Raw genomic sequence first — 10,377 nt, forward strand, 5'->3', positions numbered from 1 at the left:
AATGTGGAAGGAAGTCATTTCCCACAAAGAAACACATGAAAACCCAGTCATCAATGCTCTTTTCAGTATCAAAAGCAAATGGCAGGAGGACTGATTTTGATAGACTTAGCCCTTTTCAGCAATGCAAGGACCTAAAACTTTTCCAAAGGACTCATGATGGAAAATATCATCCACATCCAGAGAAAGAACTATGGAGTCAGAATGCAGAGCTAAGCAGACTCTTTTCTCTTTTGTTTTGTTTTGTTTTCTTTCTCATGGTTTCTCCCATTCGTTATAATTCTTCTATGCAACATGACTAATGTGAAAATGTGTTTAATAGGAATGTATGTGTAGAGCCCATATCAGATTACATGCCATCTTGGGGAGGGAAGGGGGAAGGAGAGGGAGAAAATTTAAAACTTATGGAAGTGAATATTGAAAACTGAAAATAAATAAATTAATTTTTTAAAAAAGGCAAATGGCAGGCTGTTCATAGTTGATTCTCTTTCTAAATACTCACAAAGCGCATTTAGCCAAACGTGGATTAGCTCTCCTTCTGAAGCTAGAAGGCTGTCTTCAAACTGATCATGTAACGTTCTCCATGTTTTTCCCTTGGAAAACCCTGGCAGTCTTTGTTCTCATGCCCAAGCTGATTACAGACCACATGACTTTGGCTTGTTGGATCTGAATTCTTCCTTAATGTAATTGTCAAGTTTGCCTTACGTGTGACAAGTCCAAGCATAATGAGATCAGCATTCGCTCCACAGAAACAATGATGGGTCATGGTTAGGTTGAACTCTTTATCTTCTGATATAATCCATGATTTTTATGTTCCTCTTCACCAGAAGCACTAGTATCAGATAAAATAACTGTCACATTTTTCCACCCAGGGTCATTATTAAACAATCTGCAATGTAATATCAAAGGCATTTAACAAGATTGTCCGTAAACTCAGTTCTGGGTATAATACAATTGCTGTCAAATCTTTCTTTTATCTCTTCTGGAAATTTTTATTTGTTTTTAGGTGTCATAAGGGAAGGATCAGGGTGGGAGTTGGGTGGGGGCGGGGTTGTGAGGAAGTAAGATAGGAATATCTCAAGAAATCATTATGATTTAAAAGCAAAAGGCATCAAAAAAAACCTTATTTTTCAATATATATATATATATATATATATATACTCCAAAAGGCTCATGATGGAAAATGCTATCCACATCCAGAGAAAGAATCACAGAGTATGAATGCAGATCAAAGCATACTATTTGCTCTCTTTCTCTTTTTTATTTTGTTTTGTTTTGTTTCTTATTTCTCATAGTTCATTCCATTGGTTCTAATTCTTCTTTACAACATGACTAATGTGAAAATATGTTTAATATGAATGTATATGTAGAGCCTATATCAGATTGCACACTGTCTTGGGGAAGGGGGAAAGGAAGGAGGGGCAGAAAATTTAACACTCAAAAGTTTGTGGAACTGAATGTTGTAAACTGAAAATAAATAAATATTTTTTCAAATATATGTATATAGGCCTATAAGTATACATATACATATATACACATGCCTCTATGTATACATACATGTATATATTTACACATACATATTCATACATGTACGCACATATACACACACATATATATAAATATATACGCATATGTACATGTGTACCACAGTGTGAGCAGTGACTTGCTTGGCATTATGGCTAGAGAGCTGCCCTCAGATTCAGGAAGCCCCAGGTTGGAATCCAGCTTCTGACAAATACTAGCTGTGTGACTATAGGAAAATTACTTGCTCCAGGGGACTCTCAAGACAACTTCGGAACAGTTGCCAGTGCACTTGATAGTAGGCATTTTTTGAGAGGTCGTGCGGATAAAAGAAAATGTCTAGTCCACCACCTTGTTCTCCCAATGCTAATGAAATCACAAATCTGATTTACAAAAAAAAAAAACTCAGTGCAGTCAGCACAGGGTTAAAAGAGTTTGGTATATATCAACTTCAGACTTTCATATGCTTTGACAGCATTTTCTTTATCTACATCTATTTTATGTAGCTTAAAGTGATGGATTATCGACTTCAAAAGGCTTCCTCTAGTATAATCGGCTGCTCATTAATGCATAATGTACAATTTCCTTCTGAAAGCCGAGTGAGTGGAACCACAGCTGCAGAATGACATCTGTGTGTAGCTAATAGCACAGCCAGGCCCATCCCAATCATTTCTTTTGCTATCCAGAAAGCTAAAGACAGAATAAAATGCTGTCCTCTCTCCCGACAGTCTTTTGAACATGTTTATGTGAACTGATTGTCCTCATCTCCGTTTGCTTAATCCAAGTTACAAAATGACACCTCCTCCAGGCCCACACAGAGAACTAGTGAATAGAGGGCATCTAATCCTATCTTTGCATCAAACAGAAAGGGAAACTGAGATGGGATGGGATTTAAACAAAGCTCTAGAAATCAGGTCTTCCTGACTCCTGATCCCAGGCTCTTTCCCTGCTCCACTTAAAGGTCTCATGGAACTGATATCAGAGATAAAAATCAGTCTCAGTTTTGTACTTTGTGAGAAGTGCCTGACAAATGGGCCCTCAAAGAGTTTGACATCACAATCCTTCTTTCTCTAGAGTTTCCAATAATCTCTCAATCACGAACATAATAACCTCTTCTCATTTTTAATCTCTTTGACTTCTCTGCAGCTTTTGGCACTACTGACAACCCTCTCCTCCTGGGTTTTCTCTCTTTGTTCTCCTCCTAGCTGTCTAGCTACAACCTTCTCAGTCTCCTTTGCTCATTCGTCACTCATGCCACACCCACTAACCATGGGGGCTCCCCCAAGATTCTGTCCTGCACACTCTTCTCTCTCATTTGATGATCTCAGGAGCTCCCATGAGTTCAATTATCATCTCCACTCAATTACTCCCCCAGATCTATATGCCCAGTCCTAGCTTCTCTACCGAGTGCCAGTCAAGAGTATGCTGGAATCAGCTAATATTGGTTCAGGCAAGCTGATTATTAAAGTTTTAGCATGAACATTCACACCTCAGAAATCACTAAATGCTATAAATCATAGCTTCATCTATCATTTTGTTGATTGTCTAGACCCGGGTTGTCAAACCTTAGGTTATCTTAGGGCCGCATTAAAATAAAATAATTATTCGAGGGCCACATCCAGAATAAAAAATACAGTAAACTAATAGAAAGTGGGGGAACACGCATCATCTATACAACAGGCCAAGGCGCAATGCACAAAAGCAAATACAAAACAACAAAGTGACAACACAACAGTATAAAAGTAGGTGCATACTGACCAGTCTGCATCGTACAGACGGAACGCAACCCACAGACCAATTGAAAATTCCATGTGATACGTTCTGTCTGTAATACTGCTTAAAAACACCAACAAAAATTAACATCATTGAGAATATTTATTAGTGATGGAATTAAAAAAATCTAATACACATTCCATGCAAATTATTATTTTATTTTTTCAGTCGTGAAAATTAAAACCCACTGGCAAGTCGCATAAAGTCGCACTGTGGGTTGCCCGCAGCCCGTGGGTGGTATTTTGGACAACCCTGGTCTAGACTTAAGTAATTTACACTAAACTTAAAGTAGAAAGTCAGTTGTTAAACATTCCCCAGCACATCCCTGGTTCGTCTTGAATCATCAAATGCCTGTTAGATATTTCAAACTGGACTTTCCATAGGTATTTCAAACTCTACATTTCCAAAACAAAAAATCCATCCCTCTTCAGAATTTCTCTACTGTTGTCAAGGGTATCACCTTTCTGCCAGTTACACAGCTTCAATGTCATCCTCAATTTCATCATCAACTTCTAACTGTCACTCACCCTACAAATCTAATTAGTAGACAAATCTCACCATTTCTATCTCTAGGATAGGTCTCTTCTCCATTCACACATTCCATGCCCCCAGATCAGATCTTCATCATCTCTCACCTGTACTATATTCTAACTGGTCCCCCTACCAAAAGCCTCTCCCCATTCCAATCTGTCTTTCACACAGCTACCAAGGTGATTTTCCTGAAACATGACCATGTTACTCCTCTACCCAATAAATCCAGCAGCTCCCTATTACCACCATCATCAAATATAAACTCCTCTGATGTTTAGATATCTTCACAATCTGATCCCTTCCTATCTTTTCAGTGCTGTTGTATATACGCCATGGTATGCTCGTAAATGTTTAACAATCAGCTCTCTAAAAACTCACAGCACATTTTTAAGTTTAATCTTCATTATTAATATGTTCTCCATCACTTTCTTAAGTGTAAACAATTTGAATTGTCTTAGGAAGATTCTGAAGGTCACCTGGCAAGATAAGGTACTCGACACTGAGGTCCTTTCTCAAGCTAAATTGCCAAGCATTCAAATACTACTGCAGAGAGTGTGACTCCAATGGGCTGGCCATGTTGTTTGAATGTCAAATATACGTTTGCCTAAAAGACTATTTTACAGAGAACTCACACCAGGAAGGCATTCGAATGGTGGTCAGAAAAAGCAATACAAGGATACTCTCAAGGTCTCTCTAAAGAACTTTGGAATTGATTGTGTAACATGGAAGACCCTGGCAAAGAAATGCCCAACATGATGTCTACATCAAAGAAGGTGTTGTGCTCTGTGAGCAAAGCAGAACTGCAGTAGCCCAAAAGAAACATATGATGCACAAATTTAGAGGCATCTCCCCCCCAAATGTTTATACGGAATATTTGTGGCCAACCTGTGGTAGAGCATTCCATCTCCTAATGGTCTGATCAGCCACACTCAGACACCCTGTAACTTGACTCCAACACAGCGATGCCATTTTGGTTCTCTTCAAGAACGAAGGACAACAACCAACCAAGTCTAGACAATCAACAAATCAAGCCATCATTTGTAGTGTCTGCTCATTTCCAAGATGTAATGTTCACACTAAAGGTTTAACAATCAGCTTCCCAAACTGGGTCCAGCACAACTCTGCCCAAAACTCTCCTTTTCACACTCTGATCTAGCCATACCAGTCTTCTCAATGCTCTACACACCACCCATTTTATATGTAATAATGCTCTCCCTCCTCACCCCCATCTACGGGAATTCCTGGTTTCCTTCAAAACTCAGCTCAGGCATTGTCCTCTATGGTACATTAAGCTTTTCCTGACCCTGCCTACTAGCTTCTTCCACACTCTCTCTAAAAATTACTTTGGATTCATTTTGTGTCTATGTATTGCCTCAGAATGTAAGCTCTTTGAAGGACTGTCTCATTTTCCTCATTATATTCCCAGTGCTTATCACAGTGCCTGGCTTCAAATAAATGCTTGTTGACTGATTAATTGATCGCCTTATTACCACCTAGACCTCTGAGCCTGTAGCTCTGAAATTAATCCAACGCAGACCTCTCAGGAAAGGGAAAGCCTACTCAGATCCTACCATTTATCAGTTCAGGGAGTAAATCAGTTAGGATTTCCAGCTCTTTTCTTGAATAACTATACTTAAAACCTTTAATGCTCCTGTGGCCTAAAAATTTCCAAGAATCTTACCAAGAATTGGGCAATTTTCTTAAAACATATTGTTCCTCTTCAAGACTAAATTCTAATACTTGACTTGGCCAGGCTTTCATGTGACTTCTACAGAATAGTTCTACAAGGTCATAAAACAAAGATCACTTTTAAACTCTCCCTTAACTCACACGTCATCACAGGCATAAACTGTAAAAAAGGTAATATTACAAACTCCTGGTGGTCAGGGACTATATCATTTTTTCATTTCTGTATCTTCTGTCTCATATATCTCTGTATTACACAGAGTCCTCAACATAGTAGGTGCTCACTAAATGTTGATTTAACCCTAACATCAAGAGAGGACAGATGTCAACTTAGGAGACATCAATAATAACATTAGAATTTCTGCCCCCACCCAGCATTCCTCTTGGAACATCTGATTCTACTATGTCTATATCTATATTTACATCTATATCTATTTATCTATCTATCTATCTATCTATCTATCTATCTATCTATGGCAGTTCCCTTGCCAGCACCAAGATAAGAAGGGTTGATATACAAAACAGGTTTATTACATGCAGAAAGAGAATACAAAAAAAAAAAAAAACAACTCATATCTAAGACCATGACCATGACCAGTCAGGAAAACTTTCCTCTTGACCTCCCCTACGACTTCAATAAAAATGAATAGTGTTACTCTGGGGTGGAGGCTCTTCCAAGCAGGGAAAGAACCCATGTTTGCAATACCATTTCTCTCTGGTAGGTACAAGCTTTCTACCTTTCTTCAAGACATATACGGTCCAAATGATTCAGTCCTTGTGAAGGGCAAAATCCACATTCATCCCTCCACATTGGCTCTGTGGCAATTAGAATATAAACTACCTGAGGGCAGGAACAGTTTGCCTTTTGTCTTTGTATTACTGGAATTTAGCACAGTGTTTAGAACATAGTAGGTGCTTTAAAAATGTTCATTGATTGATTGTACATCTCTGCTGCTCAGCTTCACCTCTAACAATTTCTTGGCATAATCCAGGATCTTGGCTTGGAACCAAAAACTCGGCCTGCCACTCTACTACTGCTACCCCACCTTGACTCTCTGTTGAAGCTTTCAAACTCTGCTGCTTTGCAGCCACTGCAATCCCTCTCCACAGCTGATCCTGCAACAACAGCAAAAAGTCCCAAGCGACGCAAAGGAAGCATTCAACTATTAAAAGATGTTTAGTATGAAAATATGTCAGCACAGTCGAATCCACCCTAAGGGGCTCCAGGTTAGGATTTGGCTCTAATGAACACTCAGACTTCAATATGCTAATTATCCCTTTATTAAGATCATCAAAACATATGAGAACCTTAGCAAATGAAAAGTACATGATGCAAGGCAGACCCATGGTTGTGCCTCTCTTAATCCCTCCTGAGACTTGTCCTGGACCCCAATAGCAATAATGATGAGAACTGCAGGAGGTCAGAAGAGCAATGATTTCCATGGCTGCTATTGCTTTTTATGCTTCACTCCAGCATTCTGGGTGCTACATCCCTGGCAATGGTCTAAACAGAGGAGGTTGCTTGGGCAGTTGTCCAAACATAGTCATAAAAGCAAGCACCAGACCATGTGTCTCAAAGGTTGTTCCAGCTTTGCAAGTTACTTACTTTTCCTAGGGACTTTGCCCCTTCTTATTCTCTACATAGTTAAATTTTTACTGTTCCGAAGCCCTTAAGATGTTTTCTGTCTGTACAGCTGGGACTTGGTATGCTTTCAAGTTTTGCAGTCAGAGCTTGGTGGGAAAACATGGAAAATACCTACTACAGAAGTACCTCGCACTTAGACAGAGAGAGCAAACAAGTGAAGACTGCAAGAAATCAATCATAAGCCTGCCACAGAAGCATGAAAGTGTGGTAATGAGAGAATCCAATTAACCAGACATCTGCTGGAACTTTTTCTCTTGCTGCCAAAAGCAGATCAGAGAATAGCTTCGTTATTTGACAGCGATAACGTGATCCTTGGAAAGGTGGAAGAACCAGCGAGGGGAAAATTGTATTCTGCATTTGATTCTTACCAATAGTGAGAGATCAGTTGCTAGGTTAGGAATGATGAGAATACTGTGGGGAAGTAAGGACTCTCTCCTAGAGATTATGATAGAGGAAAGGAAAACCGGTTGTGCAACTTAGATTTTGGGAAAGCAGATTTCAAAGAGTTCAGAAGAAGGATTGGTGGGCTCCAATGGACTACAGTTCTGTAGTAGAAGTCAACCCAGGAGGGATGGGAATAAGAAACTCTCAAAAACTGAAATTCTGAAGAGACAAAAAGAAATAATGCAACAAAAAGAAAAGAATATAGCAAAGAACTTAGATTTTGAAAGATATGTATGGAAATGTGTGCAGAAAGACTAAGAACCATTCTCAAATGGATTTATGGTCAAAGGTGAGGGAAATTATTACTTCTCTCTCATATTAATAACCATTTACTATTGGGGATATCCAGCATTTTTCCCTTCCTATTTCCTCATTTTCTATAGGTCAAATCAGCTCCTGAAGAATACGGCTGATAATGAGATAGAATTTAACATTCTCCTCAATCTTGTTTAGACCCCATCCAACCCCGGAAAGAGTAGATCTAATCAAAAGGAAAAGAGACTTTAGTCTAGGTGAAATCTGGCCCATTGTGTTCTAGTCAGACAGGTCTGAGCGATCAGAATCAGCTCCTCATTAGAATAGATCCACCTTTCATTAGAATATTCATTCTTCTCATTTACCATTAACCAATCAGAGTTGATTGCCACCTTTCAGGAACACCTACTCTTCCAAAGGCATACAAGTGTCAAGAAGCCTCCATGATTCATCTTTGATTTACGTGAGACAGCCAAATGACCCATCCTTTTATTAATTATTCATTAGTAATAATTAATAAAATGATTAAATACTCAGAAATTGTCTCTTGAATTTTTTACATAACACAAAGGAAATGAACAAAGTTCTACAGAACTGCAAACTATTAACAACTATACGAAAGGTTATTCCAAATCGCTAATAATAAAGGTTCACCATTCCTAGAGGAATAAGAGATAAGCAGCATATTTGACTTGCCAAAACTCTAAACAAAAGAAACCCAAGAAAGATAAATGATCATCCAGAAAAGACTGAGCAATGACGTCAATTCTTGTGTTTCTAGGCTATGTTTTGTGTGGGTTTTCTTAAATGAAATTAGACATAGAAGTAAAAAAGAGAAGAACCAAAAGAGATAATCAAGGGACAAAAAGAAGCCAAAAAAAATCTATTAAGATCTATTTTAATATGCCAGACACTATGCTAAGTATTTTATAAATATTATCACATTTGATCCTTATAACAACCCTGGGAAGTAGGTGCTATTATTTGTTATCCCTGTTCCATAATTGAGGAAACTAAGACAGATAGATGTTAAGTGACTTGCCCAGAGTCATACAGTAAATAAGTATCTGAGGCTGGATTCAAACTCAGGTTTTCCTGACTTCAGGCCTGGCTCTGTATTTACTGTACCACCCAGCAACCTAGAGGCAGCTATCATGGCATAGATAAATAGCATGACATTAGAGTGGTTTGCCATTTACTTCTCTAATTCACTTTATAGATGAGGAAACTGAAGAAAACAGGATTAAGTGACTCGCCTAGGATCACACAGTTAGAAAGTGTCAAAGGCCACATTTGAACTCAGGTCTAACCTGACTCCAGGCCCAGCGCTCTACCTTCTGTGCTATCTAGCTGCCCTCAAAGGCATAAGATTTAAAGGGGTCCTAAAGAGTCAGGAGAAACGGAGAAAGAAGAATTGAATTCATGTTCCATGGACAAAACCCCGTGCTCTCTTATGAATAAATTAATATATTTTGTAGTAGAGATGGTATAGCAGTATGTCTCTCATGTGGAAAGATAGGAGCCAAGAGTAGAGGAAATCTGGAGATGTACCTCCACTTGGCCAGGGCTTGAGCAGAGAAAGGATAATAATTTCTTCTATCTCTCAACAAGGTTGGGAGGTTGAGGGGGTGGAGGAGAGGGAAGTGAAAATAGGGAAAGAACAGTGGAGGGAAAGGCCTGGGATAGGGGAAATGACAGCCTGGTCTCACCCAAGAAGACAATTAAGAAGAGACCATTAAAGCAAGTAAAGCAAGGGGAGGGTTTGTCTGTCGTGGACTTTGTGTGGAGGGAATGGGTATAATAAGAGATCATCTTCTCTGAGAAAGAGTTGTATGTCTCAGCATTTCATCTCACATCAAGAGTAGGGAGGGATAGGACTCTCACAGCAGTAGCAGAGTAAGGTCTAGAGGTAGGAGATCCCAGCCTTAGGAAGGGTAAGGCATCACAGTAAAAGCAAGGAATAGGTCCGGGTCTTCATGACTCCCCATAGTGATTCTTAACACATTTCACTGTTTCCCATGTGAATTGATATTTCTAAGAGGAAATGTTTCCCTGCTACCACCACCACTCTATGCACATTCAAAATCCAAATTTGAAAATAAAGCTAAGGAGGGATGGAATGAGAACTACAAATGTGCAAACACAGAAATGACACACTGAAAGGAGCTCAAATCTGGTCCTTTAGAAGTTCTACTTCTCATGAGGCATATAAAAGCATCGGGTTAATAAATGAAAGGACAGACTTCAGAATAGACTAGAGAGGGGTGGGAATATGGAGGAAAATGAAGTACACAAACACTTCTTGGGAAAGAGCCACAAAAGAGTGTCACAAACTAATGAACCGCATATTTTTCTTTGTAAGTAGAGAGATAGATACAGAGAAAGAAAGAAGGAAAAAGAAAGAAAAGGAGGGCAAAGAAAGGAGAGAGAGGGAGGAGGGGAGGAAGGAAGACAGGAAATAAGGATGGAGGGAGGGAGGGAGGAAAACATGCAATCTTAAGAGCTAGAAAAACAACAAAACAATC

Source organism: Trichosurus vulpecula, chromosome 1, assembly GCF_011100635.1.
Source record: "Trichosurus vulpecula isolate mTriVul1 chromosome 1, mTriVul1.pri, whole genome shotgun sequence".
Lineage (NCBI taxonomy): Eukaryota > Metazoa > Chordata > Mammalia > Diprotodontia > Phalangeridae > Trichosurus > Trichosurus vulpecula.